At 46.8% G+C, this 20,078-nt stretch overlaps 1 protein-coding gene and 1 pseudogene across 1 annotated transcript in view; one reads left to right on the top strand and one right to left on the bottom strand.

Moving 5' to 3' along the window:
• TSPAN4 (tetraspanin 4) overlaps positions 1-20,078 on the bottom strand; it is a 1,631,716-nt gene that overhangs the window by 1,560,481 nt on the left and 51,157 nt on the right. The window lies entirely within an intron of this gene.
• LOC134970521 (5S ribosomal RNA) lies at positions 2,146-2,264 on the top strand (annotated as a pseudogene).

A 20,078-nucleotide genomic window follows, 5' to 3' on the forward strand; every position in this document is an offset into this window, starting at 1 on the left:
CCTGGGCAGGCGCGGGCTGAGAAGCCGGCTGTCCCATAGCTGTTACGTCATCCAGCCTTTTATGTAAGGAGTTGACACTGTCGGTTTATACCTTCCACCTATCCATCCACTCTGGTGTCGGCCCCACAGGGGGCGACATCACATTTATCGGCATCTGCTCTGCCATCACATAAGCCTCCTCATCAAACGTGTCGACACAGCCGTACCGACACACCGCACACACACAGGGAATGCTCTGACTGAGGACAGGACCCCACACAACCCTTTGGGGAGACAGAGAGAGAGTATGCCAGCACACACCAGAGCGCTATATAATTTAGGGATTAACACTATATTGAGTGAATTTTTCCCAATAGCTGCTTGTATATACAATATTGCGCCTACATTTAGTGCCCCCCCTCTCTTTTTAACCCTTTGAGCCTGCAAACTACAGGGGAGAGCCTGGGGAGCTGTCTTCCAGCTGCACTGTGAAGAGAAAATGGCGCCAGTGTGCTGAGGGAGATAGCTCCGCCCCTTTTTCGCTGACTTTTCTCCCGCTTTTTTATGGATTCTGGCAGGGGTATTTATCACATATATAGCCTCTGGGGCTATATATTGTGATATATTTGCCAGCCAAGGTGTTTTTATTGCTGCTCAGGGCGCCCCCCCCCCCAGCGCCCTGCACCCTCAGTGACCGGAGTGTGAAGTGTGCATGAGGAGCAATGGCGCACAGCTGCAGTGCTGTGCGCTACCTTGGTGAAGACTGATGTCTTCTGCCGCCGATTTTCCGGACCTCTTCTTGCTTCTGGCTCTGTAAGGGGGACGGCGGCGCGGCTCCGGGAACGAACACCAAGGCCAGTTCCATGCGGTCGATCCCTCTGGAGCTAATGGTGTCCAGTAGCCTAAGAAGCCCAAGCTAGCTGCAAGCAGGTAGGTTTGCTTCTTCTCCCCTTAGTCCCTCGATGCAGTGAGCCTGTTGCCAGCAGGTCTCACTGTAAAATAAAAAACCTAAAATAAACTTTCTTTCTAGGAGCTCAGGAGAGCCCCTAGTGTGCATCCAGCTCGGCCGGGCACAGAAATCTAACTGAGGCTTGGAGGAGGGTCATAGTGGGAGGAGCCAGTGCACACCAGGTAGTCTAAAAGCTTTCTTTTAGTTGTGCCCAGTCTCCTGCGGAGCCGCTATTCCCCATGGTCCTTTCAGAGTTCCCAGCATCCACTAGGACGTTAGAGAAATAGATAATACTCAAGGTGTCAGATTAGGAGACAGGTGACAGCAGACAAGGCTCCAAATGAAGGTCTCATGGTTGAATCCGTGGAATTCAACCATGAGACCTTCATTTGGAGCCTTGTCTGCTGTCACCTGTCTCCTAATCTGACACCTTGAGTATTATCTATTTAACACATACTTATTTCGAATTAGAATTATCCTTCTTGTATGCATATGTGATGTGTGTACGCATACATCGCATTAGACATACCTAATAATACTCTTTTCATGTTGGTATCTTCTATGCTTAGCTCAGCATGGCAACTCTACAGACTGTAGAATAGACTTATTTTTTGCACCCTACTCGCCTATCTACTCAGTAACGCAACTTGATACAGCTAATAGGCTGATGTCCTCCTAATCATTTTCTTTTCTGATACTGCATGCCCCTTTGCCTAATAGGAATGTATATGTGTATCATGCAGTAGGGATTTTCTGTGCTTATTATAGCAAACAAATCCTATAGATTATTGATCTGATTCAATTGGCTGTATCTCGCTTACTTTTATGAATATCATTTCTTTAGTGCGGTTTACTAGGCTGATGTCATCCTTTACATAGGGTAATGATTTTTTCCTATAGTGTACTCAGAAATATTTAGATCCCTAAAACCTATCCGAACCTCTGATTCATTGTGATCCTGGTCTCTTTTCTGAGACACTATTTATTAGCTGATTTTGACTCACTCTTCTTCCTCTCTTTTTTCCTCCTTTCTCTGCTTTCTATCTTTCAGTGGACTCTCATTCACGATCCAGGGTTTACGAACACCACGGCAGTGGTGATTGCTTTTACCCTGCCTAACGTGAACAGCAGATCCACACACTGAATGACCTCATCTTGTCTATAATCTCTTGATGCTATCATTCCTATATAGGTGCACTCTCATTGGTAGATAATTTCTCTACTATCATACCACGCTGCCAATGCCCGATCTCGTCCGATCTTGGAAGCGAAACAGCGTTGGGCCAGGTCAGTACCTTGAGGGGAGACTCCCTGGGAATACCTGGTTTTGTAGAGTAGATATTATTCCCCTTCCCTAGAAGGGTGGACACCAACAGCAGTATCACCACTACGAGCTATTTCTAACATCTTTCTACTTCTATCATGTCTCAGATCATGCTAATTTAGATATTTTTAATCCTTCCAACAAATTGAATTTACGGGTGAACAGCTAACCACCTGGTATTTATCTAATCCAAGTGGTCCTCCAAGATACCAACTGACCTCCTAGGTTGGTCCCATTAATACAGTTTATCTGTACTGGTCGGGAGAAACGGGTGCTAGACTATTTTGTGTCTGCAGCCTTTCCAATTTTTCTCGTTGAGATTAAACAGACCAGAACATTTTATTTCTTAAACTTTTTCACATCTCCTTCATGTGTATATTTTCGTCTTTGGATCACAGAGGGACTATCTCATTTTAATGGTAATTAATAAACAGATGTTTTAATATTTTTTCCCTAATTCAATGATTACTTCCTTTATTTCATAAGAGTGCGCCCACACAAGAGCTTTCTTTCTCTCCCCTTGCAAGTACTGCTGGATGATACACAGAGATGACACAGAAAAAACTTATAAGTGAAAAGTGACAAAACGAAGTTTGAAGACATAAAAAAAACAAGATATTAAATAATTATGGTTTTGTTTCTAATATTGTTTGATTTTATTATGTAATTAAGACAAAAACACAGTGATATCATTTACACTTCTTCGTATTTCACAATAAATATGTCAAGAACAATTAAACTTCTTGTTTTTTTCATAAAAATGTATGTAACCCCCTTATAGGTAAATGTGATGTGGTAATTTTTTTTATATACTATTTCTTGATGTACACAGGAGTATAATTAAGAATATAAAAGTATTATTAAAAAAAGGAGATTTATGGTAGATTTACCATGGTTAAATCTCTTTCTGCGAGGTACACTGGATTCCACAGGGAATACATCGGGGTGTAGAGTTGGATCTTGATCCGAGGCGCCAACTTTGACTGTTCCCAGGATGCATTGGACTGCCTCCACTATAACCCTGTCTCCAGGCACTGGAGCTCAGTTTCGTTAACCAGTCCAATGCAGTAGCAGGTAAAAAAAGAGACGGTAGATGTTAGTCACAAAGAAACACATTCTCACGACAGGAAAAGGGACTAGCAGCTAATGCCATACAAACCCAAAGAAGCTAGGTTCGTCAGGGTGGGCGCCCAGTGGAATCCAGTGTACCTCGCACTAAGAGATTTAACCATGGTAAGTCTACCATAAATCTCCTTTTTTTAATAATACTTTTACTTTTCTGTAGCGGGGTACACTGGGATTCCACAGGGAATACATCAGGGATGTCCTAAAGCAGTTCTTCATGGGAGGGGATGCACCGTAGCGGGCACAAGAACCCAGCGTCGAAAGGATGCATCCTGGGAGGCGGAAGTATCAAAGCCATAGAACTTGATGAACGTGTTCACTGAGGACCACATAGCCGCCTTGCACAATTGTTCAGTGGACGCGCCTCGGCGGGCCACCCAAGAAGGTCCAACAGACTGAGTAGAATGAACTTTAATAGCAGCAGAAGCTGCAAGACCAGCCTGTGCATAGGCTTGTGCAATCACCATTCTAATCCATCTGGCCAAGGTTTGCTTATTCGCAGGCCAGCCACGTTTGTGAAAACCAAAAAGTACAAAAAGGGTATCTGACCTCCTGCCTCTCTACGTAAATATGGAGAGCCCGTACCACATCCAAAGACCACTCTTTGGAGGACAAACCAGAAGAGATAAATGCCAGAACCACAATCTCTTGTTTAAGATGAAAAGATGATAGCACCTTAGGTAGATAACCAGGGCGAGTTAGAAGAACTGCCCAGTCACGGTGAAAAATCAGAAAGGGTGTACGACAGGACAAAGCGCCTAAGTACGACACCCTCCTAGCAGAGGCAATAGCCAGTAAAAACATGACCTTAAGTGTAAGACATTTAAGATCCACAGACTCTTGTAGGGCATTTAAGGCAACAGACAGATCCCATGGAGCCACAGGAGGGACATAGAGAGGCTGAATCCGTAAAACACCCTGAGTGAAAGTATGAACGTCAGGAATAATTGCAATTTTCCTCTGAAACCACACCGACAAGGCAGATATGAATGTTGAGGGAGGCCAGACGAAGGCCTAAATCTAGGCCTTGTTGCAGAAAAGCCAAAAGCCTGGAAGTTCTGAACGAATAGGCATCATAGTTCTTAGCAGCAGACCATGTGAAGTAAGAGTTCCAGATCCTGTATAAATCCGTGCAGAAGCCGGTTTGCGGGCCTTCAACATAGTTTGAATAACTGCCTCAAAGAATTCCTTGGTCCTCAGGGGTGAAGCTTCAAGAGCCACACCGTCAAAGCCAGTCTGGCCAGGTCCGGATAGACACAAGGGCCCTGAACGAGGTGGTCTGGGCGTTGAGGAAGCAGAAGAGGATGCTCTATCGATAGACCCTGCAGGTCTGAGAACCAATGCCGTCTGGGCCGCGCTGGAGAGACTAGAAGTGGCATTCCTCTTTCTTGCTTGAACTTCCGTAGTACCCTGGGCAGAAGTGACACTGGAGGGAACATGTATGGCAGCCGAAAGTTCCATGGAATTGCCAGTGCATCCACGAACGCTGCTTGAGGATCCCTTGTCCTTGATCCGAAGACCGGAACCTTGTGATTGTGTCGAGACACCATGAGGTCTTGTAGTTTCATTGTTCTGTACAAATTTTTGTTTGACCAATGACAAATAAAGTATCTTATCTTATCTTAGGTCTACATCTGGTAGGCCCCACTTGTCCACTAGGAGTTGAAAGACTTCCGGATGAACACTGCCGATATTGCTGGCAGATGGCGTTCCGCCCAATGTAGGATTTTTTATACTTCCAGCATTGCCATGCGGCTTCAAGTGCTGCCTTGATGATTTATGTACACCACCGTGGTGGCATTGTGTGATTGTACTTGAACGGGCCTGTTCTGTACTAGAGGCAGGGCCAGTGTCAACGCATTTTTACACTGCCCGCAATTCCATAATGTTTATCGGGAGGAGAGATTCCTCCCTGGTTCATCGACCCTGGAGAGAGTGTATTGCTTCAACACCGCGCCCCAACCCTGCAGACTGGTATCTGTTGTCAGGAGGACCCAGTTGGAAATCCAGAAGGGACGGCCCCTGTTAAACTGTTGGTCCTGTAGCCTCCAGCTCAGTGACAGATGAACCTCCAGAGTCAAGGAGATCATTTGAGACCTGATCCAATGAGGCAGGCCATCCCACTTGGAAAGGACTAACCTCTGCAGAGGGAGGGAATGAAATTGCGCGTACTCTACCATGTTGAAAGCCGACACCATGAGGCCTAGTACTTGCATCACCAAGTGTATCGACACTCTTGGGCTAGAGAGGAAATATCTGATCCTGTCCTGAAGTTTTAGGACTTTCTCTGGAGACAAAAACAATCGTTGGCTGTGTGTCCCCAGCAGTGTCTCCAGGTGCACCACACTCCGAGCAGGGGCCAGCGAGGACTTATTCCAGTTGACGAGCCACCCGTGGGCTTGAAGAAATTGGAAAGTCAGTTCCAGATGATTGCGGAGAACCTCTTGGGAGTTCGCCAGGATCACCAAGTCGTCAAGATACGGCAGGATCCTGATTAGCTGACGGCGGAGAAGGATCGTCATTACGACCATGACCTTGGTGAATATCTGAGGGGCCGTGGTCAATCCAAAAGGCAAGGCCCGGAATTGATAATGTAGGTTGCCAATAGCAAACCACAGATATTGCTGATGTGACATGGCAATAGGTATGTGCAGGTAAGCATCCTGTATGTCCAGGGATACCATATAGTCTTCTGGTTTCATGGCCAGCACAATGGAGCGCAGAGTTTCCATACGGAATTTGGATACTCTCACAAATTTGTTCAATGATTTGAGGTAGGACGGAAGGACCCTTTTGGCTTCAGAACTAGAAACAGGGTCGAATAGTATCCCCTGCCTCTCTGAGACAGAGGTACCGGCACTACCACTCCTGTGTCCAGGAGGGATTGTACAACCAAGTGTAGAGCTTGCACTTTTAACGGATCTGAAGGGATAACCATCATGCAGAACTGGTGAGGGGGAAGTCTCTTGAAAGAGATTGCGTACCCGTGATAGACAACTTCCTGCACCCAGGTGTCCGAAGTGGTCTTTAACCAGGCCTGGGCGAACTGCAGAAGTCGGCCTCCCACCCCAGGGTCCCAGGATTGTTTAGATTTGGGCTTAGTGGTTTTGGAAGCTCGAGCCTGTCTCGGCTACACCTGAACTTTTGCTTTTCCTGTAGGTCGAAAGGAACGAAAAGTGTTACTCTTAGCCTTCAGAGCAGAAGGATTAGTACTTGGGAGAAATGCAGTCTTGGCAGTTGCCAAGTCAGTCACAATCTTGTTCAGATCCTCCCCAAATAGGATGTCTCCCTTAATAGGGAGTACCTCCAAGGTCTTTTTGGAGTCAAGGTCCACCTTCCAGGACCTCAAGCACAGAATTTGGCAAGCCAGGATAGACGTAGTAGACGCCTTGGCCGCCATTACACCTGCATCAGAGGTCGCCTCCTGAATATAGTGGGAGGATGTGGTAATATAAGACAGATATTGTCTGGCAGTGTCAGAAAAATCCTGAGGTAGCTCATCCTCAATTGCCTGAACCCATGCTTCAATTCCTTTCGCAGCCCAATAGGCTGCTATAGTGGGTCTATGTACAGCAACAGTAAGAGGGTAAATAGACTTCAGGCAACCTTCCACACGCTTATCCATCGGTTCCTTCAGTGAGGTGACAGTGGTGACAGGCAGAGTAGATGACACTACAAGACGTGCGACATGAGAGTCCACCGGCGGTAGAGTTTCCCACTTGTTACTCAAGTCCGCAGGGATAGGATAACGAGCTAGCATCTTTTTAGACAGGGAAAACTTCTTTCCTGGAGACAACCAGGATTCCTGACGTATGTCAATTAAATGGTCAGAACTTTAGCAACCTTCTGACGTTTGAATTTATCAGGTTTCTTAGACGTAGTAGTAGGCTCGATCTCATCAACTATTTGTACAATCAGCTTAATAGCCTCCACTAGGTCAGGAACATCAACCTGGGTTGTAGAATCCTCATCAGAAGCAACTGTATCAGTGTCTGATGGATCAGTATATTCCCCATCCTCATCGGAAGAATGATCCAAAATATTAGTGGATTGTGAGGAAGAAATGGCCCGCTTAGATGACCCCTTGGAACCAGAGGGGCGTGGGGTAGACTGGTGTCTAACCAAAGATTGATTGATTGAGTCAATTATTGTAACTGGGCGGATTAACTACAGGGACAATATGGGGCTGTAATGGCACGGGAGGTCCCACAGGGGGGCGTAAGATGTGTCACAAGTGTATTCAGCATACTTGAGAACGCTGCCCAAGGTAGGTCCTGATTGGCCATAGGTGCTGCGGGTTGACTGGGAGGTGTATGGCACCCAGCGCCTGAACCAGCAGCTAACACTGCCCCCTCAGGTAAATCCGTGGTGCCAGCGCTGCAGGATGCAGAAGCGTCCGCGTATTTCCCGCCCTGTGTGGCAGACATTACAGGGAATGTATCCGTAGAGCGCGAAAGTACAATATAGCCAGACAAACACAATACCTGCAAATAACCCCCTGTGTTATGTGCCAGTAAACACAGGACACAAACATAGGATTTAAGCGGTATGAGGTGCCTGAAACACACAGTAAAAAATACCAAATTGTATATTCTGTGTAGCACTATATATATATATATATATACCAACAAATATAAAACCACAGCACTCACCACCCCAGAAGCGGGGTGCAGTGTCTGCACTCACCACTCATAGGGTGGGGTGCATGTAGCCCATGGCCACCTACTTAAAAATATACAAACAGAAAGTTTAGCACTCACCAAAGCAAGCTCACTTATTTTCATGAAGATGGGGTACCTTGTCGAGCGGTTTGCAGGCTTCCGTGCATATTTATTGATGTTGTGAAAATAAGTGAGCTTGCTTTGGTGAGTGCTAAACTTTCTGTTTGTATATTTTTAAGTAGGTGGCCATGGGCTACATGCACCCCACCCTATGAGTGGTGAGTGCAGACACTGCACCCCGCTTCTGGGGTGGTGAGTGCTGTGGTTTTATATTTGTTGGTATATTGTAGGGTTAATCTTTGGTTAACTCATATTAACTGTGGCCACAAGCTTTGTTCATGCACTCCTATGCAAGCCCAATTATCTCAAACCTGAGTCAGCTGTTCTTTAGTAATTTATCAGCCAGTGTCAGGTGACTAGTGTACCTTTAAAAGCCATGGAGTATTTGGCAGATACACAGTAAACCAAGTGGGCATATTTGCAGTTATATTATGTGTGATACAGTTGCTAGGTTTTAATTTTTGAGACTCTGTGATAGTGTAGGACCTGCATGAAGATGGGGTACCTTGGCAAGCAGTTTGCAGGCTTCCGTGCATTGGCCAATTCACTAACTAAACCCCCATCATTTATTTATTGATGTTGTGAAAATAAGTGAGCTTGCTTTGGTGAGTGCTAAACTTTCTGTTTGTATGTATATATATATATATATATATATATATATATATGTATATGGGACCCTGACGCACCTAGTTCCCCAGGGTACAGAATATAGTGATAGCAATGTGTGATACAGGAGAATGAATCCCACACAACAGCTACAGGCACACTCAGTCACTGGTACAATGCAGAAGTTATTACAGATAAACAATAAAACTGCACTGGACAAGTAAAACGACATACAGATATGTATGAATATAGATATAACAATGTACAGTAGATACTGGATGTATATTACAAAATACTTGTACTAAACATTCAGATAGCAGTACACTTGTTCTTAACTAACAAATCTCTGTCAGGGAGTGAGGGAGAGTGAGATGCAGCTCCAGGGCGGGAACACCAGCAGTAGATGGCACCCGGAGCTAGGGGAGGGGCAACAAGTCAGCGCCTTATCCCCTATGCTTGTCCTCACCACTAGGTACTGTGGAGCCTATATTAAATGGATTTCAGTAAATCCAACCTGTGCTCCCTTGCCCTTGTGGATATATTGGGGTTCCTGTGCAGTACAGTGTCCACGCCAGTGGCGCGGTCTGTCTCCCGGGACCGCTACCGGACCGCGATTTACCGGTGGGTCCCACCTGGGGGACCCTATTACCTCCTCCCTGATGGCCACGCGATCCTGGAGAGCATCAGCGGTGGTGTGCCTGATGACTGGTGCGCCTCCGCTGCAAGCACCCGGGAACACGGCCGCGGGAGTATGCAGCGCAGCTGGGGAGGTGATGGAGCCGCAGCACAGAATGTCACACTGACATAAACAGTGCTGCGGCCCTTGAAGTCTTCTTAAAAAGCTCTTTTCAGGGGTGCCTAGCGCAGCCCCACCTCTTAGTGACCTGCTCTGCAGGCACCAACTTACAAACTGAGCTCCAGTGCCTGTAGGCGGGGTTATAGAGGAGGCGGTACAATGCATCCTGGGAACAGTCAAAGCTTCAGCCTGTTGGTGCCTCGGATCAAGATCCAACTCTACACCCCGATGTATTCCCTATGGAATCCCAGTGTTCCCCGCTGCAGAAAGCTTTCAATACAGTACCTTAAATTTCGCAGACCTGTGTTATCTCTGAAACAGCAGTTGGATCGGAGGATTAGGGGGCTAATTCAGGTTGGATCGCACACTGCGATCCAACTGGAATTTTTACAATCGCCCCGCGTTCTGCGCATGCGCCCGCACTTTCTGCGGGGGGCCTCAAAAAATTGCGATTGCCTCTGCCTGTCAATCAGGCAGAGGCGGTCGCGGGACGGGGGGGCAGGCAACGCTCCGTTTCTGGGGAGGAGACAGAGCGCTGCGGCGGGTGGTGCTGCGCAAATGGGAGCAGAGTCGCCCGAATGGGGGCGTGTCTTCGGCGTGATCACGGCGGCTGCGTGACATCACACACAGCCACCGTGATCGGGGAGAAGGTGGCGGGTCTCCTGCGGGACAGCCAAGCTGCGCCGGCAGGAGGCATTCAGTATTTCTGCTAACAAGCAGAAATTGCGATCACTCGCAATTTCTGCTTGTTGAAGTGGGGGGAGGCTCTGGTCAGCATGCTGGGTGGCCTTGCCCAGCGATGGACGGCCACCAGCATGCTGGGAAAAGGATAGCAAATTCTGCTGATTAGCATAATTTGCTATCCTTACTGAATTAGCCCCTAGATCTGACCTGCTGCCCAATTTGTAGTGTGTAGGATTTCCAATCATTTGTCTGACATTTCTGCTGATAGTTCATTTAAAAAAAACTGCAACTTTGTTACCATCTTAGGACAGATAATTGTTCATATTGGAACGATAAATCACTAGTGCAAACAATTTAAATCAGGTTTTCTTAAAATTGTTTATTCCCTCTGAAATCGTGTTCCGATGCGTACCTAGAGGTTGGGGCTGAAGTGCCGGTGTTCAGAATACAGAGCATGGCATCCCAATACTTAGAATCCTGTATGCTAACCCTCCCCCCCTAACTGCAGCCTAACCTAACTCCCACCCCAGCAGCCTAACGCTAGCCCTCCCAGGTGGTGCCTAAACTTAACCCCACCCCCCGCTCTTCCCACAGCCTAAACCTAACCCTCCCCCCCACTCCCCCTAACTCTCCCCAGGGGTGCCTAAACCTAACCCCCCTCCCTGCAGCCTAAACCTAACCCCCCTCCCCGCAGCCCAAACCTAATCCTCCCTCCCAGCAGCCTAAACCTAACCCCCCCTCCCCGCAGCCTAACCCAGCCCCGCGGCATACCTCTCCAGCGGCTCGGCAGTCACTTGTTCGGAATCCCGGCTGTCGGGATGACAGCATCGGGATTGTGATCTCATTCGGGATGCCGGCGCCGATTCTACCATTAGTCTGTGAATAAGCATTGGGTTAAGCTCAGCAAGGCATAAAGCAAATAGTAAGAGCTGGAGATAATGAAGTATAAAGTAAAGAATTGACAGGGATAAAACAGGAATTAGCTGGGAGCTGGCGGTGGATGCCTGGAAGTCACTAGTCATTTGATTACACATCGGATATTATTGTCTTTATATTAATTTTTATATTATTTTTTTTATTGGCGAAAACAAAGTTATACAGTATACAAATAAAACAACAAAACAATAATGAGATAACAATCAACAGTAACGTAACTAAACGGACAATGCCCCTGATTTAGAGGTGGACGCAGTGGCGATTTCGCATGCAAACAGTAAATTTTTAAAATCTGTGCAAATCGCACTGCACATGCGCACGATAGCCAACGCTCAAAGACGCAGAATTAATTTGGACACAAGAGTGAATTTCGTTGGGCGTTCCTGGGAAGTCAAAAGGTGGTGGTTATCCAGACACGGGCATGTTGCCGACAGTGGCTTTGTATAAAGAACTATTCAGACAGGACGCCATGGTTAGATGGAGAAACTGCGTCTGCCATAGGGTTGGTGCATGTTTTGATGGTGCAACTAAATACGTGCTGAGTTGGATTTGTGCCGCAGCAAGTGGGCATCTCAGTTTGAAGATGATCAGCCACAGCATTAGCTTAAAGGTGCAGACGCGCCTAGGTCTGATTCAAAATCAGTCCCAAGGTGTAGATCTTTACATATGTAATACTAATAGCCCTGGGGTGGTATCGGGATCGGGGCAGTCAAAATACCGACAGCAGTATCCTGAAGGTCAGGATCCCGACACCAAGGTGTTAAGGAGACTAACTCCCCAGCAGCCTAGCCCTAACCCTTCCCCCGCAGCCTAAACCTAACCTCTAACCCCCACGGCTTACTTCTCCTGTGGCCCGTCAAATCTTCGGTCAGGATCCTGTCGCCAGGATAGTGATCAATGTCGTGATCCCACGCCAGCTGCTGTAAAAGGACACAATAAAAGTGTATGTAAAATGGAATCAATTATATAACAATACGTACATCACAGATGATAGTAAAATGCTATAAATATCTGTTGGTTGAAACGGGTTAAAATTACACTACTCCTGGTTCAACCAACAAATATTTATTTAATTTTACTATCATCTGTGATGTAGAGTGTATAATTTATTTTGGATATCCATTTTTAGATGTACTTTTATTGTCTCCTTTTACAGCAACCGGTTGCTATGTAGTATGATGACTCAATAATTTTTAAATCATTTGTAATTCACATATCAGACTCTCTAGCGAAAAATAAGATTTAAACCTACCGGTAAATCTTTTTCTCCTAGTCCGTAGAGGATGCTGGGGACTCCGTAAGGACCATGGGGTATAGACGGGCTCCGCAGGAGACATGGGCACTCTAAAGACTTTAGATGGGTGTGCACTGGCTCCTCCCTCTATGCCCCTCCTCCAGACCTCAGTTAAAGAACTGTGCCCAGAGGAGACGGACAGTACGAGGAAAGGATTTTTGTTAATCTTAGGGCAAGATACATACCAGCCTACACCATCCAAACCGTACAACATGGAATATACGAAACCAGTTAACAGTATGAACAAAACAGTATCAGCCAAAGACTGATCTAAACTGTAACATAACCCTTATGTAAGCAACAACTATATTAAAGCCTTGCAGAAATTAGTCCGCACTGGGACGGGCGCCCAGCATCCTCTACGGACTAGGAGAAAAAGATTTACCGGTAGGTTTAAAATCTTATTTTCTCTTACGTCCTAGAGGATGCTGGGGACTCCGTAAGGACCATGGGGATTATACCAAAGCTCCAGACCGGGCGGGAGAGTGCGGATGACTCTACAGCACCGATTGAGAAAACATGAGGTCCTCCTCAGCCAGGGTATCAAACTTGTAGAATTTAGCAGAAGTGTTTGAACCCGACCAAGTAGCTGCTCGGCAAAGCTGTAAAGCCGAGACGCCTCGGGCAGCCGCCCAGGAAGAGCCCACCTTCCTAGTGGAATGAGCCTTTACCGAATTAGGTAACGGCAATCCAGCCGTAGAATGAGCCTGCTGAATCGTGTTACAGATCCAGTGAGCAATAGTCTGCTTAGAAGCAGGAGCGCCAACTTTGTTGGCCGCATACAGGACAAACAGTGCCTCAGTTTTCCGAACTCGAGCCGTCCTGGCTACATAAATTTTTAAGGCCCTGACTACATCAAGGGACTTGGAATCCTCCAAGTCACTCGTAGCCACAGGCACCACAATAGGTTGGTTCATATGAAACGACGAAACCACCTTAGGTAGAAATTGAGGACGAGTTCTCAACTCTGCTCAATCCACATGGAAAATCAGATAGGGGCTCTTGTGAGACAAAGCCGCCAATTCGGACACCCGCCTTGCAGATGCCAAGGCCAGTAACATGACCACTTTCCAAGTGAGAAATTTCAAATCAACCGCTTGAAGAGGTTCAAACCAGTGTGATTTAAGGAACTGTAAAACCACGTTGCCACTGGGGGCACAAAAGGAGGCTGGATGTGCAGCACTCCCTGTACAAAAGTCTGGACTTCTGGGAGAGAAGCCAATTCCTTCTGAAAGAATACTGATAGGCTCCATCAAGGTGCAGATTTTGGCCCTAACTTTAGGCCCATATCCACTCCTGTCTGTAGAAAGTGGAGAAAACGGCCCAGGTGAAACATTTCCGTAGAAGCATTCTTGGCTTCACACCAAGATACATATTTCCTCCAGATACGATGATAATGTTTCGCCGTCACCTCCTTCCTAGCTTTTATCAGAGTAGGGATGACTTCTCCCGGAATACCTTTCCTAGCTAGGATTTTGTGTTCAACCGCCATGCCGTCAAACGTAACCGCGGTAAGTCTTGGAACACGCAGGGCCCCTGCTGCAACAGGTCCTCCCTGGGAGGAAGAGGCCACGGATCTTCTGTGAGCATTTCCTGAAGATCTGAATACCAGGCCCTTCGAGGCCAATCCGGGAACAATGAATATTGTCTGTACTCTTTTTCGTCTTATGATTCTCAATATTTTTGAGATGAGCGGCAAAGGAGGGAACACATAGACCGACTGAAACACCCATGGTGTCACCATGGCGTCCACCGCTACTGCCTGAGGATCCCTTGACCTGGAACAATACCTCCGAAGCTTCTTGTTGAGGCGTGATGCCATCATGTCTATTTGAGGAAGTCCCTAATGACTTGTTATCTCTGAAAATACTTCTTGATGAAGACCCCACTCTCCCGGATGGAGATCGTGTCTGCTGAGGAAGTCTGCTTCCCAGTTATCCACTCCCGGAATGAAGACTGCTGACAGAGTGCTTACGTGATTTTCCGCCCAGCGAAGAATCCTGGTAGTTTCCACCATTGCCACTCTGCTCCTTGTCCTGCCCTGGCGGTTTACATGAGCCACTGCTGTGACGTTGTCTGATTGAATCAGAACGGGTAGGTCGCAAAGAAGATTCTCCGCTTGTCGTAGGCCGTTGTATATGGCCCTTAATTCCAGCACGTTGATGTGTAGACAAGCCTCCTGGCTTGACCATATTCCCTGAAAATGTCTTCCTTGTGTGACTGCTCCCCATCCTCGGAGGCTCGCGTCCGTGGTCACTAGAACCCAGTCTTGAATGCCGAACCTGCGACCCTCTAGAAGGTGAGCACTCTGAAGCCACCACAGGAGAGACACCCTGGCTCTGGAGGACAGGCTTATTTTCTGATGCATTTGTAGATGGGACCCCGACCACTTGTCCAGAAGGTCCCACTGAAACGCCCTCGCATGGAACCTGCCGTAGGGGATGGCCTCGTAGGCCGCCACCATTTTTCCCAGTACTCGAGTGCATTGATGAACTGACACTCTTTTTGGTTTTAGCAGGTCTCTGACCATGTTCTGGAGTTCCTGGGCTTTTTCCGTTGGGAGAAAAACCCTTTTTTTTCTCGTGTCCAGAATCATGCCTAAAAAGGATAGCCGAGTCGTTGGAATCAACTGCGACTTTGGTAGATTTAGGATCCAGCCGTGTTGCTGCTGCACTCTCAGGGAGAGCTACACACTTTTCAGCAATTGATCTCTCGATCTCGCTTTTATCAGGAGATCGTCCAAGTATGGGATAATTGTGACTCCTTGCCTGCGCAAGAGCACCATCATTTCCGCCATTACCTTGGTGAAAATCCTCGGGGCCGTGGAAAGCCCAAACGGCAACGTCTGAAACTGGTAATGACAGTCCTGTACAGCGAATCTCAGGAACGCCTGATGAGGGGGATAAATGGGGACATGAAGGTATGCATCCTTTATGTCTAGTGATACCATAAAATCCCCCCCCCCTTCCAGGCTGGAGATCACTGCCCGGAGAGATTCCATCTTGAATTTGAACTTTTTCAAATACAGGTTCAGGGATTTTAGATTCAGAATGGGTCTTACCGAGCCATCCGGCTTTGGAACCACAAATAGGGTTGAATAGTACCCTTGCCCCTGTTGCATAAGGGGAACTTTGATAATCACTTGCTGTTGACACAGCTTTTGTATGGCAGCTGAAACTATTTCCCTCTCTGGGGGAGAAGCTGGCAAAGCCGATTTGAAAAATCGTCGAGGAGGCACTTCTTCGAATTTCAGTTTGTATCCTTGGGATACAATTTCGATCACCTAAGGATCCAAACCCGACTGAACCCAGACCTGGTTGAAGAGTCGAAGACGTGCCCCCACCGGCGCGGACTCCCTCAGTGGAGCCCCAGCTCATGCGGTGGATTTTGTAGAAGCCGGGGAGGACTTTTGTTCCTGGGAACTAGCCGTAGCAGGCGTTCTTTTCCCTCTACCCTTACCTCTGGCGAGGAAGGAAGAGCCCCGACCCCTTCTGGACTTATGCGACCGAAAGGACTGCCCCTGATATTGAGGTGTTTTCTTTTGCTGTGGGGGAACGTAAGGCAAAAAAGAAGACTTACCCGCGGTAGCTGTGGAAACCAGGTCCGCGAGGCCCTCCCCAAATAAAACCTCACCATTGTAAGGTAAAGTATCCATATGTCTCTTTGAATCGGCATCACCCGTCCATTGGCGGGTCCACAGGGACCGTCTAGCAGAAATTGCCATGGCATTGGCTCTTGAACCCAACGGCCCAATGTCTCTCGCAGCCTCTCTCATATACAACGCTGCGTCTTTAATGTGACCCAAGGTCAATAAAATGCTATCCTTATCTAGGGTGTCAATGTCAGATGACAAGTTATCTGCCCATGCTGCAATTGCGCTACCCACCCATGCAGACGCTACTGCCGGCATGAGCAATGCACCCATATGTGTATAGATCGATTTTAAGGTAGTTTCCTGTCTGCGATCAGCAGGATCTTTGAGGGCTGCCGTGTCTGGAGACGGTAGCGTCACCTTTTTGGACAAGCGCGTCAAAGCCTTGTCCACCGTGGGCGAGGATTCCCACCGTAACCTGTCCTGTGAGGGGAAAGGATACGCCATAATAATTCTCTTGGGAATCTGCAGTTTCTTGTCTGGAGTTTCCCAAGCCTATTCAAATAAGGCGTTCAGCTCATGAGATGGGGGAAACGTTATCTCAGGTTTCTTTTCCTTAAACATGCAGACCCTCGTGTCAGGGACAGAGGGGTCTTCTGTGATATGTAAAACATCCTTTATTGCAATAATCATATAATGGATACTCTTGGCCACCCGTGGGTGTAACCTCGCATCATCATAGTCGACACTGGAGTCAGAATCCGTGTCGGTATCAGTGTCTGCTACCTGGTAAAGGGGACGTTTATGAGACCCCGAAGGGCCTTGTGCCACAGTCAAAGCCATGGATTGACTCCCTGCTATTTCCCTGGACTCTGTTTTGTCCAATCTTTTATGTAATAAAGTCACATTAGCATTTAAAACATTCCACATATCCAACCACCAAGGTGTCGGCGGTGCCGACGGAGACGCCACAATCATCTGCTCCGCCTCCTCCCTAGACGAGCCTTCCGCTTAAGACATACCGATACACACGTACTGACACCCCCACACACACTGGGATATACAAATCTGGGGACAGCCTCCCAATAAGGCCCTTTGGAGAGACAGAGAGAGTGCATGCCAGCACACACCCAGCGCCACTGGACACTGGAACCAAATCCCAGTCTGTACAGCACTTTTATAGATAAATAATACCCTTACTGCACCAATTAAATGTGCCCCCCCCCTCTTTTTTGCCCTCTGTATTTGCTCAGCAGGGGAGAGTCCGGGGAGCAGCTTCTCTGCAGCATGCTGTGGAGAAAATGGCGCTGGTTAGTGCTGGAGGATCAAGCTCCACCCCCTCGACGGCGGTCTTCGGTCCCACTCAAATTCTTTATACTGGCGGGGGTTTCCTAATATACTGCCTCCACAGTATCTAACATGCTAGCCAGTGTCCCTTGAGGTTATTATTGCTGCACAGGGCACCCCCCCTGCGCCCTGCACCCTTACAGTGCCTTCTGTGTGTGTGAGTGTGGGAGCAATGGCACGCAGCGTTCCCGCTGCACGGTACCTCAGTGAAGATCTGAAGTCTTCTGCCGCCTGTGAAGTCTTCTTTCTTCTTATACTCACCCGGCTTCTATCTTCCGGCTCTGTGAGGAGGACGGCGGCGCGGCTCCGGGACCAACAGCGAGGACGACACCTGTGTTCCGACCCTCTGGAGCTAATGGTGTCCAGTAGCCTAAGAAGCAGAGCCTATCAGTTAAGTAGGTCTGCTTCTCTCCCCTCAGTCCCACGATGCAGGGAGCCTGTTGCCAGCAGTGATCCCTGAAAATAAAAAACCTAACAAAAGTCTTTTCAGAGAAACTCAGTAGAACTCCCCTGCAGTGCATCCAGTCTCCTCTGGGCACAGGATCTAACTGAGGTCTGGAGGAGGGGCATAGAGGGAGGAGCCAGTGCACACCCATCTAAAGCATACTTGCCTACCTGACCCTCTCCATGAGGGAGAAAATGCTCTGTTCCTGGACTTTCGGAGAGGGTCAGGTAGGCAAGTATGATCTAAAGTCTTTAGAGTGCCCATGTCTCCTGCGGAGCCCGTCTATACCCCATGGTCCTTACGGAGTCCCCAGCATCCTCTAGGATGTAAGAGAAATATAAAACATTTCTGTAGGTTTGCATACATTGGTATATGGATGTGTAGTGTATATAATCACAAACATACATGTTTTTTGCAGCTTTTATATAAATCTATGCACATATGATTGGTGATAATATTATATTATAAGCACCTGAAGCTGTTGGTATATTTTTGTGAATATAACTTGTCCAAATTTCAAAGAAAAAGAAAAAGAAAAAAAGTATATATATATATATATATATATATATATATATATTTTTTTTTTTTTTTTTTTTTTTATGCAAGTTGATTCTATTCACCCCATAGGAAAAGTATAGACAAATTTGTTCGTGAATAGGGAAATGGTACAGGGTTTGTCTAGAACTCACATGTGCAAGATACATTTTCTAGCTACAGCAAAAATTAAAATAAAAATGTCTTACTTCCCTTGGTCAGATGTGATGTTTATTCCCAAAATAGCCCATTCCGGAGATAGGGGAACATATTTGAAAAGATAGGCAGAGAAGTGTCTGACCTATCTCCAGAATTGGTTGATTAGAGGACATTCCCACATACAGTACATGAACGATTGAAGCATCATCCGCTTGACACTTAGGGTAAACGTCTGTTTCTGAGAGTCCAATTAAAAATCTCCTTTGGGGTGAAAGATCTCCTCTGTGAAATATATTGTAAAACCTCTCCCTGTAAATGCTCAAAGTTAAGACAGAAGCAAAGAATGAAAAAGTTTCTGAAATATTGTCAAGTTGTATGTGGAAATATCTCTAGCCAGGAAGACAACCCAATGTCATTTTCGTGTGGTCAATAGGTGTATGTACTATACTACGTACTTTATAAAAACAGAAATATCCAGCCTCCTTCTAATAAAGGATTTCCGGTCTTACTCTGATAAAGGATTTCCGGTCTTTTTCTGATAAAGGATTTCCAGTCTCCTTCTGATAAAGGATTAGTACTGCAATTTTGTTTGTTAAACCAATCAGAAAGTAGACTAGTAAATATTGAATTAACTGAACCAATGTAACTCTGAGCTTGGCATAGTGCAAATATCTATGAACACGGGCTCAGTTGCTCGATCATAAGTGACCTCTTAGATTTTTTAACATTGATTACCAAATATTACCTTTGATTTACTCTACCACCCTATGGCCCTCATTCCGAGTTGTTCGCTCGCTAGCTGCTTTTAGCAGCATTGCAAACGCTAGGCCACCGCCCTCTGGGAGTGTATCTTAGCTTAGCAGAATAGCAAACGAAAGATTAGCAGAGCTGCTACTAAATAATTTGCTGCAGTTTCTGAGTAGCTCCAGACCTACTCCTAGACTGCGATCACCTCAGTCCGTTTAGTTCCTGGTTTGACGTCACAAACACGCCCTGCGTTCGGCCAGCCAATCCCCCGTTTCTCCAGCCACTCCTGCGTTTTAACTGGCACGCCTGCGTTTTTTTAGCACACTCCCTGAAAACGGCCAGTTTCCGCACAGAAACACCCACTTCCTGTCAATCACACTACGATCACTCGAGCGATGAAAAAACGTCGCTTGACCTTGTGTAAATCTAAGTTTTGTGTGAAAGTACTTAACGCATGTGCGCTGCGTACCATGCGCATTTTTGCAGTTTTTTTACTTAATCGCTGCACTGAGAAAATCGTCAGCGAGCGAACAACTCGGAATGACCACCTATGTTTCCATTATTGCAATGGTGCATACACCCAAATGTTTCATTCTCTATGGCTAGTTGCTAATGAACTTACAGTAGGTAGCCTGAGCAGCTAATACAGAGGGAGCAAGTTCAGCTGTAACAAACAGTACATGTTGTATTTGGCCGCCATAATCTGTATGTATCTGCAGGACAAGATGCCTGCGGCACATGACGGTGTACAATACAAGATTGCTGTGTTGCGTCATATGT

This window comes from Pseudophryne corroboree, chromosome 11 (assembly GCF_028390025.1).
Source record: "Pseudophryne corroboree isolate aPseCor3 chromosome 11, aPseCor3.hap2, whole genome shotgun sequence".
Taxonomy (NCBI): domain Eukaryota; kingdom Metazoa; phylum Chordata; class Amphibia; order Anura; family Myobatrachidae; genus Pseudophryne; species Pseudophryne corroboree.